The sequence below is a fragment of the Mixophyes fleayi genome, chromosome 1 (assembly GCF_038048845.1).
Source record: "Mixophyes fleayi isolate aMixFle1 chromosome 1, aMixFle1.hap1, whole genome shotgun sequence".
Lineage (NCBI taxonomy): Eukaryota > Metazoa > Chordata > Amphibia > Anura > Limnodynastidae > Mixophyes > Mixophyes fleayi.
Genome location: NC_134402.1, coordinates 25103270 through 25121012, shown reverse-complemented (window position 1 = coordinate 25121012; position 17743 = coordinate 25103270). Strand labels below are relative to the sequence as shown.

Below are 17743 nucleotides of genomic sequence, written 5' to 3'. Positions count from 1 at the left end.
TTTCAGCCCTTTCTGAGTTTTTTTTCCCACACACACTAAGAATTTAGTAGGTCAGTGTATAACTTCGCCCAGCAGGTGGCGCTGCAGCTTGGTTTTTTTTTTTCACACACAGACACACGCCACTAGGCTTTTATATAGTAGATGGGGACTGCGGTCTGGTTAAAATTATCAAGCTCCGAAAAGTTTTGCTTATTGGAGCTTGACCCTGAGGGCTGATGCCATCTGAAGAAGCCATACAATCCTATAGGGAGAGCATCACAGGAGAGGCTCTTCAGATCCCTCTCTGACACCCTTCGTGCGCTCCCCTGCAGTGATTAACAGAACTGTCCCTTGCACATGTACGGTCCTAAGTCAGGCATGTGCAGTAAAGACATGGGATCAGAACCGAGAGTTTTCATCAGAGTTTTCATCTTATGGGATGCGCTGCCCTAACATGGCCTTAATGGTAAATTGCTTTAAGTCATCTGTCAGTACTGCAACACTTAATGGAGCAATAATGCAAACAATGATAAATAGGCCCCATAATATGTAGTACTTTGGCGTGCTATTTATACTTTACCCAGCATGCACATTCACATGTTGAATTAAAATAAAACTGAATTTGTGTCGGTAATTAGGCATTAAGGTACTCATGCATTTGTTAGATACTTAAATGAGGAAATATTAGACCATACATGAATATAAACAACAAAGTTTTCAGTTTTAAAACAAAATTGTGTTACATATATACAGATAAAAGAAGTATACCAGGCATTTATCCATTTGCCTTGCACAAAGATATAGTTAGTATTAAAATAACTGAATCATTTAACATGACCCTCTAATTCTACTCCTCCCCAATGCACCTATTTCCCGTTAGAACACCACATTCAGTTCTTGGCCCAAAAGTGGGAAGAGAATTTGCATGGGACACTCTCAAAAGTGTAAATGAAATACACTTCTTGTTTTACCCTCATCGGATGAACAGGCATCTTTACTGGAACAAAAATATGCATACCTGCCTTTTTGTAAATAAATGTTGCAGACTTTTTAACTAAACCTGGCCTCATACAAGCATTTACCAGAATACTCCCCCTCCTTTGTTGTCAATACATTGCATTTCTCCATATAATCAGGTTGAAATTGCTACAGTCATATCTATGCATGGAGCAATCATCATCATCATCATCATCATCATTTATTTATATAGCGCCACTAATTCTGCAGCAATGTACAGAGAACTCACTCACATCAGTCCCTGCCCCATTGGGGCTTACAGTCTAAATTCACTAGCATACACCGTGTGTGTATGCTAAGTCAATTTGTTAGCAGCCAATTATCCTACCAGTATGTTTTTGAAGTGTGGGAGGAAACCCACACAAACATGTGGAGAACATAGAAATTCCTCACAGATAAGGCCATGGTCAGGAATTGAACTCATGACCCCAGGGCTGTGAGGCAGAAGTGCTAACACCACTTAGCCACGGTGCTGCCCAAGAAACTTCCACTGAGAGAAACTGGATTGCAGAATAGAAAGCTTTAAAAAAATATAGCATATTCTTTCTTCATTATCTTTCATTTTAGAATTCTTTCAATGGTCAAATAATTGCTGCATTTTCTCAACTATAATCTGCACCAGTATGTTCTTCTATTTCCCTAGTGTTATGTCAGTAGCTAGTTCCATAATGCTAGTCTCAAAGTAGATTCTGGTCTACAATCTACTACAGAGTACTTTTAACTAGGGATGAGCGCACTCGGATTTATGAAATCCGAGCCCACCCGAACGTTGCGGATCCGAGTCGGATCCGAGACAGATCCGGGTATTGGCGCCAAATTCAAAAGTGAAACTGAGGCTCTGACTCATAATCCCGTTGTCGGATCTCGCGATACTCGGATCCTATAAATTCCCCGCTAGTCGCCGCCATCTTCACTCGGGCATTGATCAGGGTAGAGGGAGGGTGTGTTAGGTGGTCCTCTGTGCTGTTTAGTTCTGTGCTGTTTAGTTCTGTGCTGTTTAGTTCTGTGCTGTTTAGTTCTGTGCTGTGCTGTGCTGTGCTGTGCTGTGCTGTGCTGTGCTGTGCTGTGCTGTGCTGTGCTGTGTTCTGCAGTATCAGTCCAGTGGTGCTGTGTGCTGTGCTCTGTCCTTCTGAGGTCAGTGGTGCTGCTGGGTCCTGTGCTGTGTCCTGTTCAGTCCAGTGGTGCTGTGTCCTGTGCTCTGTGCTTCTAAGGGCATAGTTATTTCCCCAATATTCCCCTGTGTTTAAAAAAATAAAAAAAAGTTTTTTTAAAAAATACCAAAAACTACTTTAATTTTTTTTAATTACCACAAAATTTGCACAACCAATCCTGCAGTATAAGCCCATTGGTACTGCAATATTACCAAGTTCACACATTCAGCAGTAAAAGTCCAGTGGTACTGCAATATTACAAAGTTTACACATTCTGCAGTATCAGTCCAGTGGTGCTGTGTCCTGTGCTCTGTCCTGCTGAGTTCCGTAGTGCTGCTGGGTCCTGTGCCGTGTCCTGTTCAGTCCAGTGGTGCTGTGTCCTGTGCTCTGTGCTTCTAAGGGCATAGTTATTTCCCCATTATTCCCAAGATTTTAAAAAATAAAAAAAAAGTAAAAAAAAATAAAAAATTTTTTTTAAAAAAAAAATATATAATAATTATAACCAAATTTGCAAAACCAATCCAGCAGTATAAGTCCATTGGTACTGCAATATTACCAAGTTCACACATTCTGCAGTATCTTGTGCTACATATAATGGAGACCAAAAATTTGGAGGATAAAGTAGGGAAAGATCAAGACCCACTTCCTCCTAATGCTGAAGCTGCTGCCACTAGTCATGACATAGACGATGAAATGCCATCAACGTCATCTTCCAAGCCCGATGCCCAATCTCGTAGTACCGGGCATGTAAAATCCAAAAAGCCCAAGTTAAGAAAAAGTAGCAAAAAGAGAAACTTTAAATCATCTGAGGAGAAACGTAAAGTTGCCAATATGCCATTTACGACACGGAGTGGCAAGGAACGGCTTAGGCCCTGGCCCGTGTTCATGACTAGTGGTTCAGCTTCACCCACGGATCTTAGCCCTCCTCCTCCTCCCCCCCCCTACAAAAAATTGAAGAGAGTTATGCTGTCAGCAACAAAACAGCAAACAACTCTGCCTTATAAAGAGAAATTATCACAAATCCCCAAGGCGAGTCCAAGGGTGTTGGTGGTTGTCAAGCCTGACCTTCCCATCACTGTACGGGAAGAGGTGGCTCGGGAGGAGGCTATTGATGATGTAGCTGGCGCTGTGGAGGAACTTGATGATGAGGATGGTGATGTGGTTATTGTAAATGAGGCACCAGGGGGGGAAACAGCTGATGTCCATGGGATGAAAAAGCCCATCGTCATGCCTGGTCAGAAGACCAAAAAATGCACCTCTTCGGTCTGGAGTTATTTTTATCCAAATCCAGACAACCAATGTATGGCCATATGTAGCTTATGTAAAGCTCAAATAAGCAGGGGTAAGGATCTTGCCCACCTAGGAACATCCTCCCTTATACATCACCTGAATAACCTTCATAGTTCAGTGGTTAGTTCAGGAACTGGGGCTAGGACCCTCATCGGTACAGGGACACCTAAATCCCGTGGTCCAGTTGGATACACACCAGCAACACCCTCCTCGTCAACTTCCTCCACAATCTCCATCAGATTCAGTCCTGCAGCCCAAGTCAGCAGCCAGACTGAGTCCTCCTCAATACGGGATTCATCCAAGGAATCCTGCAGCGGTACGCCTACTACTGCCACTGCTGCTGTTGCTGCTGTTAGTCGGTCATCTTCCCAGAGGGGAAGTCGTAAGACCGCTAAGTCTTTCACAAAACAATTGACCGTCCAACAGTCGTTTGCCATGACCACCAAATACGATAGTAGTCACCCTATTGCAAAGCGTATAACTGCGGCTGTAACTGCAATGTTGGTGTTAGACGTGCGCCCGGTGTCCGCCATCAGTGGAGTGGGATTTAGAGGGTTGATGGAGGTATTGTGTCCCCGGTATCAAATTGGGTACCGGGGCCACCCCACTATGCAGTCCAGATACTTGTTTGGTGGAATTCAGACACGTGGAGGGTTTTTTAATTATATTGTGGCCTCGGTACCAAATTGTGTACTGGGGCCACCACACTACGCAGTCAAGATAGATAGATGCGTATTGCGTATCATAGATAAAGTACATTCAGTGGTGTGGGGCAAATTGAAAAATATTCAAAATGCACTGACATTATCAAAAACAAGAGGTTGTCACACGCTAAAACTCCAACATGTATATGATGGAGAGGATGGAGGAGCAGCCGTATGTGTAGTGTAATGCAGATCTGTTGAAGGTTTTTTATATATTTTATTGTGGTGCCCAGTGCCCACTCCTCTACGCAGTCCAGGTACAATTATTGGTGCGAATCATAAAAGTTCAGGGTTTTTAAGATATTGTGGTGACCCACTCCTCTACGCAGTCCAGGTACAATTATTGGTGCGAATCATAAAAGTTCAGGGTTTTTAATATATTGTGGTGACCCACTCCTCTACGCAGTCCAGGTACAATTATTGGTGCGAATCATAAAAGTTCAGGGTTTTTAAGATATTGTGGTGACCCACTCCTCTACGCAGTCCAGGTACAATTATTGGTGCGAATCATAAAAGTTCAGGGTTTTTAAGATATTGTGGTGACCCACTCCTCTACACAGTCCAGGTACAATTATTGGTGCGAATCATAAAAGTTCAGGGTTTTTAAGATATTGTGGTGACCCACTCCTCTACGCAGTCCAGGTACAATTATTGGTGCGAATCATAAAAGTTCAGGGTTTTTAAGATATTGTGGTGACCCACTCCTCTACGCAGTCCAGGTACAATTATTGGTGCGAATCATAAAAGTTCAGGGTTTTTAATATATTGTGGTGACCCACTCCTCTACGCAGTCCAGGTACAATTATTGGTGCGAATCATAAAAGTTCAGGGTTTTTAAGATATTGTGGTGACCCACTCCTCTACGCAGTCCAGGTACAATTATTGGTGCGAATCATAAAAGTTCAGGGTTTTTAAGATATTGTGGTGACCCACTCCTCTACGCAGTCCAGGTACAATTATTGGTGCGAATCATAAAAGTTCAGGGTTTTTAAGATATTGTGGTGACCCACTCCTCTACGCAGTCCAGGTACAATTATTGGTGCGAATCATAAAAGTTCAGGGTTTTTAAGATATTGTGGTGACCCACTCCTCTACGCAGTCCAGGTACATTTATTGGTGCGAATCATAAAAGTTCAGGGTTTTTAATATATATTGTGGTGACCCACTCCTCTACGCAGTCCAGGTACAATTATTGGTGCGAATCATAAAAGTTCAGGGTTTTTAATATATTGTGGTGACCCACTCCTCTACGCAGTCCAGAAAGATACCTTGTTGCAACGTTTTGGACTAATAACTATATTGTGAGGTGTTCAGAATACACTGTAAATTAGTGGAAATGCTTGTTATTGAATGTTATTGAGGTTAATAATAGCCTAGGAGTGAAAATAAGCCCAAAAACTTGATTTTTAAACTTTTTATGTTTTTTTCAAAAAAAATCCGAATCCAATACCTTAAATCCGAACCGAGACCTTTCGTCAAGTGTTTTGCGAGACAAATCCGAACCTCAAAAATAACGAAAATCCGGATCCAAAACACAAAACACGAGACCTCAAAAGTCGCCGGTGCACATCCCTACTTTTAACAAATATCCTCTCTCTGCGTAGATCACAAAAAAGAGGAAAATAAAACATAAGTTCCAGAAAAGGATATCACAGTTCTCTTCTTTCACATTTCATATCTAAAACTGTACTGTATAAAGGCTGGTGTTGTGAACATCCACTACGGTCTTGGTACCTCGGGCAATAATCTTGACCAGAGGTAAAAATTATTGTCAGTCATTCACTTCCCCCAGAAACTTCTGTAAAGCTTAGTCAAGTGTCACTGATCACTGTATGCTTAATATATAATAGAGCTACAGACACACTTGTAATTTAGGAGATGAAAACGGTGTGTTGCTGCTGTTCTAAAACTCGCGCTGACGGAATGTTAGTAGAAAATAAATGACTGTCACCAGCTTTAGAAATAACAGTAAGGCCTCGGGCTCAGGTATTGTCACCCAGTCCCACATGGGTCTGAATTATGCACTGTTATTCCATTATGCTTTCAGTTTTTACAAGTCACACACTATCTTCAGAAATTCTTTACACTTATGTTTAAATGTTTCATACCTTGTTTATTGCATCAACATATGGTTGTAGGAAAGTACCTTATCCAGACAGTACCTAGCAGAAGTGTAAAAAGATTTTAACTGTAGATTTTACAGAAAATAAACTGGTGTAACATGTGATTTTAGCAACACCACCTTGTGCACAGATATATCATCTGCATGCCAAATATTAAATTAATAAAGTTTCTCTGTTGACTCTTTAAATCCGTCCAAACTGCTCAGTTCCCTTCTTATGTCTATAGTCTGGAAACGCAGATAATACACTCAGATGAAGAGAGAGTCAAAGAAATTGCTATGTAGTATAATAACATCACAGTCTTTAATACATTTTTAAGTTGCACACACATTGAGAAGAATACAACGGAGTGTATTTAGAATCTCATCCCCCAACAGGTCCAGGTGAAGTCTCCGGTGACTTTAGAATATATATATATATATATATATATATATATATATATATATATATATATATATATAGTGTATATATTGTGGCAATTGGGATACTTTGCCACCTTCTACTGAAGCCAATGGGACTATGTTTATTTCTGTGAATATGTGTTTGCTGAAGACACTGCCAAGACTGTTTATCCATCCTGACAAGTGAATAAACGTCACAGTGTTTCGGGAGAAACCTGTGTGAGGAACCCAGGTGAGGTTCAGGAGAAAGCTGCATACAGAGTTAATTCCCACACAAACACACAGGTGTACCATATGCGTGTTATTGATTTATTGTCTGTGATTAGTTTGCAGTGTTTGGGTGGGGGTTAAAAGACTATTGTTCATTTTACGCTTGTGAGTCGTGACTGATGCTGGAAGAGCTGGCCAGTCAGTAGAGAGCTGGACTGTGTGTAGCTTAGCATTAGGGTGACTAGAAGGTATAAACAATGTGGCATTGTTTACTGGTGTCATCCTGACTAAGTATTGATCTTTATTGTGACGCAAACAATAAAGCACCATTTGATTTGAAGCTGTCTGTGTATGATGTCTGTGGAGTGTCAGATATATATATATATATATATATATATATATATATATATATATATATATATAAAGAAAAAGAAAGCAAAGCATCAAATAGTGTAGTATTTCTGGAACTATAGACAAATATAAGGGGTGATATTGTATATGTGTACCTAATATATTCTTAATTAGGTGTATTAAAGTTGTGGTCTTCACAGACTGCACCTGGATACTGTTCATGGCTTTACATCATATATAAGAAACATGTGAAAAACATCATTAGTGTGATATTGCTTCAGGATATTTCCCAGCACCGAAAACACCCCGTGGATGTGTATATGAATACCAGTTTGAAGATAAATATCCACAGCACATTACTCCTCTGATCTTCATAACAAAGAAAGCAGAATCCACGAGAGCGCCCTGTTGATTTATCACAAACCAGATTAATATTCACCACTTCCCCATACACAAATAATGGCCCCTTCAGTTAACTCAAAAGGCAGAGCACCCAAAAAAATCCAAGCGCTGTCTTTGTAATCTTGATGCCAAGACACAGACTCCCTCACACCAAGACTTGCTTCACGTGCATTCAGCTCATTAATCAATTTAACTTTTGTTAATGTACTCACTCTGACCCAGGATGAGCAGGAAGTGGTTTCACCAGCTGCAACAGCAATAGGAGGGATTTCCCAGTATTACAGTTTCCAGTTCACGTTATGCACTCTGCCTGAGAACCTGGTCTAGAGGATTAATAATAGGCAGTTGTACAGGTGAAAGGAGCATCAGCTATTTTCAAAGAAGACATCTGTTGAACACTGCAACAAATCCTTGTAGCTATACTCAGGGAAGGACCAAAGTAATGAGAATGAATTAATTACGCTCCTATCTTGCTCGACTATCTTCATAATTCAGAAATGTAATTTTCATGTAGGGATTACCCTATAATCTGAAATGATTACTTTTACCATGTATCACGTATGCCCTTAACTTGCCAGGCTCACATAAAGACCTCAAATTGCGATGTATTACTATCCTTTAGTGAAGACAACAAAAATAATGTAGAAACATGTTAGGAGTTGTCTAATGACACCAAATAAATATATATATATATATATTATTTTTTATTTATTTATTTATTTATTTTTGTACTTTTTGATCCTGGACCCAGTCTAACTATATGCATCAGTGTATTATATTTATTGTTATTTCATGTCAGATACAATGTGTCAAATGTCTAAATGTTTCACGCAAGCATGAAATGTCAATCCCTGATGTAATATTGTAACTCTTTGTTAAGTGTATCCAGCCTAATCATTAATTAAATCAAGTCATTCAATTGTATAATCAAGGTAACAGACAGTGGGCCTGAGTCATTAAGAAGAGCAAAGCAAAAAAAATGATGCATTGGAAATGTGGGGACTGATTTATAGTTGGGTCAGGACATGAATAAGATCAACATTAAATTTCAGTGTAAAAACAAAGGTATCAAGTATTTGTGTGCTACATGACAAAAAGCCAGAATGACAGTTTCTTTATGTGCAAAATAATAAACTAATTTGCACCCCATGCATTGTAACATAGTATGTCCAGGATAAAATGTATTCCTTTTTTTGCATTGCATAATTTAACTGTTCACTGATAGACCTTTGCTGAAAGTGGGAGGATTGGGACATCTTGATCCTACTTCCTGTGTAGACAGCCAGGAATATAAGGAGAGCAATATATTAATTCTAACTTGGAGGATCCTGGTGTATGTAACATCAGCACAAAAGACTCTGGGCCAGGCATCGTGATACCACTGGAGAAAACCCTGTCTAGTAAACAGTAGTAGTAATTCTACGGAAGCATAAGACTCCGAAGGATAATGAGATTGTTACTTTGGAGTGATTGCAAGAGGCTGCTGGAGGGTATACGAAACCATTAACCCTGTACCTTGTGAAAGTCTTTGTCACGGGCACTAGGAGTCTTTACCCAGGTATCACCAGATGATGGACTTACCAGAACAGTATAGTTGGTAATATGGTACTCTGGTAGCGGGGTGACCACGGAACAGGAGACAGCAGATGGTAAGAAAATGCTCAAGGAAAGTCTATGACTAGCAGCACTGGTAATGGGTAGATAACTGTACACGAGGAACTGGATGGACAAGGAAACGTGAGGGTAGTCAGTGGTCTGCGTATAGCAAGTTGTACCACTGCTATAGTGAGGAGGAATGTCCAGGAGTAACGAGGAGGTGATGAGAGTCAGCGGTCTGCGTATAGCAAGTTGTACCGCTGTCTGGGTGAATGAATGGAATCCAGGTGAAGGTATCAGGGGAGTCAGTGGTCTGCGTTAGCAAGTTGTACCACTGCTATGTGAGAGGATACTGGAAACTGGTGACACAGGAAACAGGTGACAGTGGTCTGCCTCTAGCAAGTTGTACCACTGAAATATATATGTGAGGAGGAGCACGAGGAGATGAATGCAATGCAGAGTATACACGGGCACACTGAACTTGATCCCACGATGATATGCACAATATAATGATAACTGAGCAGCACTGCACAAGTATACAAAGTCACAAGAACTATCCAGGCTAAAAGGAAACACAGTCAAATGATAGCAATAGTCTCAGTGGATAGGAAACTCCGGAGGAGAACAACTCAGTCCAGCTAGATATGCAATACACCAGCACAGTCAATGAGAAGTATGCATACCGTGGTTCAGGAGAGCAGGCTGTCAGAGAGACGTGCAGGGATACCTGAATGGCTGGAGACTGGCAGGATGAGAAGTCACAGGAGGGTGGAAGCGGTAACCAAGTAGGTGCAGCGCACGGTAGGTAGACCAGCAAGGATTAAACAATACTCAGGAAGCAGTAGTATATGGAACTGGACACCTGGAGAACACGGGAGAGTTGAGGCGGTCTAGCTGAGATGAAAGCAGCGGAGCGTTGACCCGATGCAGACAGGCGAGTTGACATAAGAAGGAACACTGTAGAAGCACGGAGACAGCGGATCGGCTGGCTGCAGACACGATGAACACTGGAGAGTTGCAATGAGCAGGACTCTGAAGAAACACGGAGGCAGCGGATAAGAATCAGCTGGTGCAGTCACGATGAACACGGGAGAGTTGAGGTGAGCAGGATACTGTAGAAGCACGGAGGCAGCGGATAGGAATCAGCTGGTGCAGTCACGATGAACACGGGAGAGTTGAGGTGAGCAGGACACTGTAGAAGCACGCAGGCAGCGGATAGGAATCAGCTGGTGCAGTCACGATGAACACGGGAGAGTTGAGGTGAGCAGGATACTGTAGAAGCACGGAGGCAGCGGATAGGAATCAGCTGGTGCAGTCACGATGAACACGGAAGAGTTGAGGTGAGCAGGATACTGTAGAAGCACGGAGGCAGCGGATAGGAATCAGCTGGTGCAGTCACGATGAACACAGGAGAGTAGAAGTGGTTTGGAAACCACAAACGAACAACAGGAATCAGCAGGAGCTGAATACACGAGGAAACACAGGAACACCTTCAGAGGCTCATGGGGAATGAGACTCCAAGATCAGGCAACGAGGTATTGACCACAGGTGCTTTAAATAGGGAGTGTTGCCTGATCAGCCAATTAACTAAAAGGAACGGGTACTGAAGGTTTGAAAGGGCTGCACATGCGCAGACCCTCAGGATGGTGGACGGCCACGGTTCCTAAACACACGAGAAGTAGCACAGTCCGGTGAGTGACAGTCTTATGTTGTGCTGTCATAGTAAAGCCTTATTTTGGATATATTCTTGTCTGCCTGAGTGAGTTGAATCCCACAGAGGGTAATTACCATCCCAGCTAAGGGTGGTTTCCTCATAATATAAATGCATACACACAGAAGTAAGAGCTGGATGAGGACCGTTCCCTAGCAAGCAGGAGGTGGGGGCGGCATCCTCCGCTCCTTAGAGTGGGATGTGATATCATAACCAAGCGCCACACTGCTAGCTTATCACAGATATGGAGGAGCAGCAGCTAGCAGCTACACATGTATGTGTCGGCCATGGCAGGTGGTCAGTGGTTTAGGTCGATTTAGACTGTAATAGAATTTTGGGGGCCTAATTCACACATTTAATGGATTTAGGAACATTTCCTGCAGAATGGTTCCTCATCAACCTTTACTACTAGGGCATAGTAAAACTCATTGGGCCTGCAAACTCATAGTTATTGTATTATCTATGTTGTAACACTGTGTAACTAAAAGATACAGCAGGATGGCATAGCATAGTCTATATGTGACCAGAGCCGTAGCGAGGGCTGTGCGGCCGGTGCCGTCGCCCAGGGCGCAATGCTGAGGGGGCGCCATGGCCCCTGATTATTAAACAAATCCCAGCCCCAAGTACAAATTTTGGGTTGATACAGAATTAGCGCCGGTTCGCGCTATATTGCAGAGTCGCTCCGTGCTCTATAGCATGGCACAGAACAACTGGTGAGCGCGTCACATGACTCGTCACCTCCGTACCATGTCCACTAGCTGTGTCATATGCTGCATCTGTCACCGTAACCCGCACCAGAGAGGGCAGGAGCTCAGCTTCCGGATACGTCATTGTGAGGGGAGAGCAAGGATCTGGCTGTCGATTAGATAGTGTAATTGGTTTAGACTAGACTAAAGGATATAGCATCTCGAGCGCTGGGGAGACCTCGCATCTGGACCCTGGCGCTCTGCACACATAAAGCTGCCCTCCTGCAGCCCAAAGTCACCATGCACCCTGCAGGTGAGAGAGTGACCCCACTTCCCCAGCTCTTACACGAATGGGACAGTCTTCCTCATGTTTTACCAAAAGTGCAGTATCTGTACTATTACAATACAGTAACATTTCACTTACTGTCATAACTGCGTTACTTCAAATTGATCAATAATTTCTCCTTTTAAAAATCAGTAACAGGTTTTGTTAAGCTAAGACACTTCATTATTACAGATATGTCAGAATTACATATTATCTTTTATGGTTCCACAGCGCTACTTGGGTGGGTAGAACAGAGCTTGATAAAGGCTCTGGGGGGCCTGGGGGCACATAAGACAGGGAGGGCTCTATGGTGTAAGAAGGCTATAATTTTAGACAAATACATAGGGCCTGTTAATTTAACTGGAGTAGGGGTTATTAATTTATCAGAGTGGCTATTTATTTAATGGGGGTAGCGTCTATTAATTTAATAGTAGTGGGGGTTACTAATTTATTTGTGGGGCTATTTAATGGGGGTATCGGTAGGAGAAAGATGTACGGGGGGCGCAAGTTGTCTATCTTGCCCAGGGCACTAAAATCTCTAGTTAGGGCTCTGTGTGTGTGTGTATATATATATATATATATATATATATATATATATATATATATATATATATATATATATATATATATATATATATTACATATATACACAAATTCTTTCAGTAAAGTGCTAGCCACACCCACATTAGGTTGGACACACCCACTTGTTAAATGCCACTCCCACTTAGATGGGGGGCGCTGGTGCCCTGTCTCGCCCAGGGCACCAAAATGTCTAGTTACGGCACTGTATGTGACTAATGGGATCATGGTGGCACATACTGGGAACATAAAGTATATGGGAACACTCTGTGGCTAATGCTGGGACCCCTTGTTTGTGTGGTATAGCAGCATGTGGATTGCTTTTGAGATATAAATATAGTTTATGGTGTTTGTGAGATACAGGTGAGAGCATATGGATTATATGGTGCAGTTAATAACGTGTTGTGATATACTGTACATATAGTGAGGTTATGGAGAATACATATATAATGATGATAAGGTACACTGCCATTATATAAATATAGTAATGTTAAGGAGACAGGTAAAGAAATTAGAGTATAGGAAACTCGATGATGTATGGTGCCCGACATGCTAATCTGTCTTATATTATGTTAAAGATTGTTATTGAAGATTGTATGAATGAGAGTAAGTATTTTTTAACTGAAGCTTTACATCTGCGTGCAATCTGTCCTGATATAAGTAGCATTGTCCCTATAATGTGTTATGTGATAACACATCATAGGGACATATATGGTTATCTATTCATTTTGTGAAACGTTCAATTTATTTTCCCTACAACATGTACATGTTGATGTTAATTTCATTAGAAGCATATTAACCTACCAGTATGGGACTGTGGAAGAAAACCCACGGAAATACAGGAAGAACATAAGTATGCCACACAGATAGTGCCCTGGGTGAAACTGAACCCATGACCCCAATGCTGTGAGGCAGCAACGCTAACTATTGTGCCACGGTGCTGCCCATAAGTGTCTTTATATCTCCATTATATAAATCATTTGTAAAGCATTGAAAAAATGGTTTAGTGTGTATTTATTGTTATCCAGTTATTAATATATGCAGGGTTATTAAATTACTGCTTGAGGTAGCTAAATATTTTGTACTTGGAGCACTGATTACGCTTGTTTTTTAACAGAAAATAAAGAGAACACATGGCCTGTACATAGTTGATGCATTTTATTCTAATAATAATAATAATAATAATAATCTGAATTTAAATAACCCACAGAGCAGAACCTAATGACATCATTATGTCATGTGACATACATGTGATGTGGTGAAGCGTACATCATCATGTCACATTTGTGCCTGATAAAAACACACAGTACCCAGCAGAGATAAAGTCATGTCTGTGTGACACTGTGAGACACACACTCATCTAGGATGGTGAGCAGAGCTGTGGATCATGAGCAGAACGGTTACATTACATAGCTGGATGCAAAAAAACAGTAATTTAGGGGCCCCATATAGTCAGACTCCCAGGCTGTAGCTTGGACCAACGCTGATCTCCACCTAAGCTTAGTGCACATGTACTTTATAAACCAGTAGTTTCATTCCTTGATTTTCTCAAACATGCCAGTGGAGCCAATCATCATCATCATCATCATCATTTATTTATATAGCGCCACTGATTCCACAACGCTGTACAGAGAACTCACTCACATCAGTCCCTGCCCCATTGAATCTTACAGTCTAAATTCCCTAACACACACACACAGACAGACAGAGAGAGAGACTAGGGTCAATTTTGATAGCAGCCAATTAACCTACTAGCATGTTTTTGGAGTGTGGGAGGAAACCGGAGCACCCGGAGGAAACCCATGCAAACACGAGGAGAACATACAAACTCCTCACAGATAAGGCCATGGTCAGGAATTGAAATCATGACCCCAGTGCTGTGAGGCAGAAGTGCTAACACCACTTAGTCACAGCGCTGCCTATGTATTTGATAGAACAGAGCTGTCAGTACCGCTCTTCAAGCACCACACAACTGACAGGTTATGTTTTTAGGATTTTTGCTGCAGAACAAGTGGAAGAATTACTGACCTAATTAAATAGATTAATTCACCTGTGAACCATTACAGACATCTTAGAATGTGACCTGTTGGGGTTACTTGAGGACTGGGGTTGAGGAAATCTTCTTTAAATTCAGTGTTTTGTCATAAATCTAATTTCTAGATTATAGTGAATGCTATGACATAATCTGGCCAACAGACATGAATTGATATGGTGAGATTAATTTAATGAAGTATATTTCTAACACTTGACTTGTTTAGGCTGAGGACTGCTTGGAATCTTCTGCTTTAGTCTTTCAGTGATTTACTACTTAAATGTCATTGACACAAAACCTGAGGCCACATGTTATGATTTGCATTCAGAATTTATTAAAAGTGCTCTTCTGCCAAAGTTTAATTAACCTATAAATCTGATTTAAACATTTTAGGAGATATATCTGTTCCTTTATTTGGATTTAAAAATCCCTGTCATTTGCAATGTTTTATACTATCCAAACAGAGAACAATGTGATATATACATGACCATATAAATGGCCATAAAAGGGCTAACCTGGTGGCATATAAGAATATATCATTGCTCTCCAAAACAGTTTGTATAGAGCATACATTTATTGAACATACATAAATACATGTAAGCTGTACATTTATACTAGATACACACAGGACCTTTAATTTAATGGTGACTTGTGGTCTTATGCCCTGTTCTATGGCTGAGTAAGATTAAACACTTGGTCCATTCAATTGTAGGGTCTTTGTCACAATCTGCAGCTGGCTGCAGTTCAGTATCTCCTCTCTAGAGGTTGCACTGCATTCATCTGATCCTGCCTGCAAGGGTTTAAGCTTTCATCATTATACCTGGAACCCAATCACCTGTGTCTAGCCTTTAAGAAACTGCTTTTCCCAGCAATCTGAGCCAATTCCTCAAGTGTGTTTGCTGTTGCTGGTCTCTTTGAGAGTCTCCAGTATTCTGATCCTGACTGACTGCCTGATCAATTCACATGCCTGGCATCCAGCTACAAGCTTCCCAGCGTAACTTGAGCTTCCTATCTCTCTGTGTCTGCAGATCATGTCACTTGCCTAGTACCTAGATTACAAGCTTCCCAACCTGCCCTAGTAATCCTGTCTCTCTCTGCCTGCAGATCATCTCACCTGCCTGGTAACCAGAGTCCTCAGCTCCTCACCTTTATCTGGCAATCCAGTACTTGTAAGCCAAGTTTGTCCGGAACTAATAAGGAGACCTGAATCTAACTACTAATGCACCCAGTCAAGAGATCAACTAACTTGTAAAAGCCTATAGTAAAAGTGCATCGGCTTTCGCTGGGCTCGCTGCCAGTATCTTAATAATTCTATTATAGTTAGCTGATCACTTGACCAGGTGCATTATTAGTTAGATTCAGGTCTCGTTATTAGATCCGGACACACTTGGCTTACATTAATCGCTAGTATATTGGTGGATTACACCCTTGCTATTTAGTGAGGTTGATATTAGAGGAATACACTTCTGCCATTTAATAAGGCTGACACTGATAATAGGAATCCTATAGGAGATGCTTTCATTCCTCTACATTTGTTTATATAATATAACAATGTGGTTGTATGATAGATTGTGCATATATATCTAATCATTTACAGTGTGGATACTGTTTCCTGTGAATTAGTGCAGGTAACCACACTGCAGATAGAATAAATATTTTGGATTTTCAATACTATCATAATATAATCAGGCTGATCTAACTAGTTGAATATAATATGATTACATTGTAGTATTGCACTAGGGTCTATAAATTTGGAATACCCCTAATATTGTTATTTGAATATCAATTTAATAAATATCTAATCAAGGTCTAAGATCCCATTGCAACAATTAATGATTTAGCTGACTATTACAATATATAATTACTGGGACAGCGAGACAGCTGGGTAGTTCTACCTTTTAAACAGTATTAAGTATCTCTCTTCAAGTCACTACCACCTCTTTTCTTTTAATATTTCACTATAATTGTTTTTAAAATATTCTAATAAAGGTTATGTTTTTAATAAATGTTTATCACACATAGCAAAGAACAAAAGAGTGCCCTGGAAACACAATTCTTTCTTCCACTTTGTTTCTTCTAAAATGTATATTTGTGTGGGTGCACCTCCCTACATATATGATTGTATGATTAATTTTATATACACATAGAAAGGTTTACACTCGGTGCGGTGAAAAATTGCTCCTCAGTCCAGTACTTGTGTTATCTGCTTTTTAATTTGCTACATATATTTTACCTGTATGGTCCGTGCTTAAATAAACCACCTTGTTTCATGCATATTACTCTTCATGGTGTTTATACTAGGAATCCTGACAGTCATAAGTTGTATGTACAGTAGGATGGAAATTCTGGACACCCCTTTGTCAATAATTTACCTAGTCACTACATGCCTCTTTTTGTATCCTAAAGGTAGGATTAAGTCAGGAACTTATGATTAACAAATGCTATAAGTCTATGACAGCTAGAACCTGGCTCCATTGTCTCACATCTTATTATCTTCATAAGTCTTCCCAAAGCCCCCCCTTATGATAATGTTTCTACATGTCACACCCACCTCAAACAATTCTTTACCTCTCAGGGCTCTATTTATTAAAAACCTGATGATAGGGATGGTTTTCTGTCTCCACTTCTAGCAGTGATAGAAAACCTCTTATTGCCATAATTTAAATATAATATATAAAACACTGCTGGGGCAGCTGAGTGATACTCAGCTGTCGGGCGATACTATGGGGAGTGATCAGACTAAGAGCTTTGTTGGACCAGTCTCCAGGCATATGTCCATCCAGAGAGCAGGGTCACGCATGCGCAGTGAAACTGAAAGATGGACGCAAAAAAGATTAACTATGTAATGTGCAGTGCGTTGTACAAGGCTGTATGGTAAAGAAAAACATTTCTTCAAAAGCAATGGATGACCTTGACATGAAATTAACTGAATTTGAACATTATATTTTAATGAACTTTGGAAGAAGTTCTTGGTGTTATTGCAAAATAGTTGGAGTCTTGCAGTTTGAAACTGGTCTAGAGTGAAAATTAGAAAGAATATAAATATTTTGGTGGATGATATTTACAAAAACAGTAGTGGAGTGGGGAACACTGATGACCAATGGCCTCTGGTCTCTTATTCTCAGCTAAATGCTTAGCTAACAATGTTCCAACATAACAAAATGTAATTAGTTTCTGCATTAAAGC

The 17743-nt window shown here is 40.7% G+C and overlaps 1 protein-coding gene across 1 annotated transcript in view; it reads left to right on the top strand.

Moving 5' to 3' along the window:
• Positions 1-17743, top strand: part of LOC142109131 (cystine/glutamate transporter-like) — a 129446-nt gene that overhangs the window by 14404 nt on the left and 97299 nt on the right. The window lies entirely within an intron of this gene.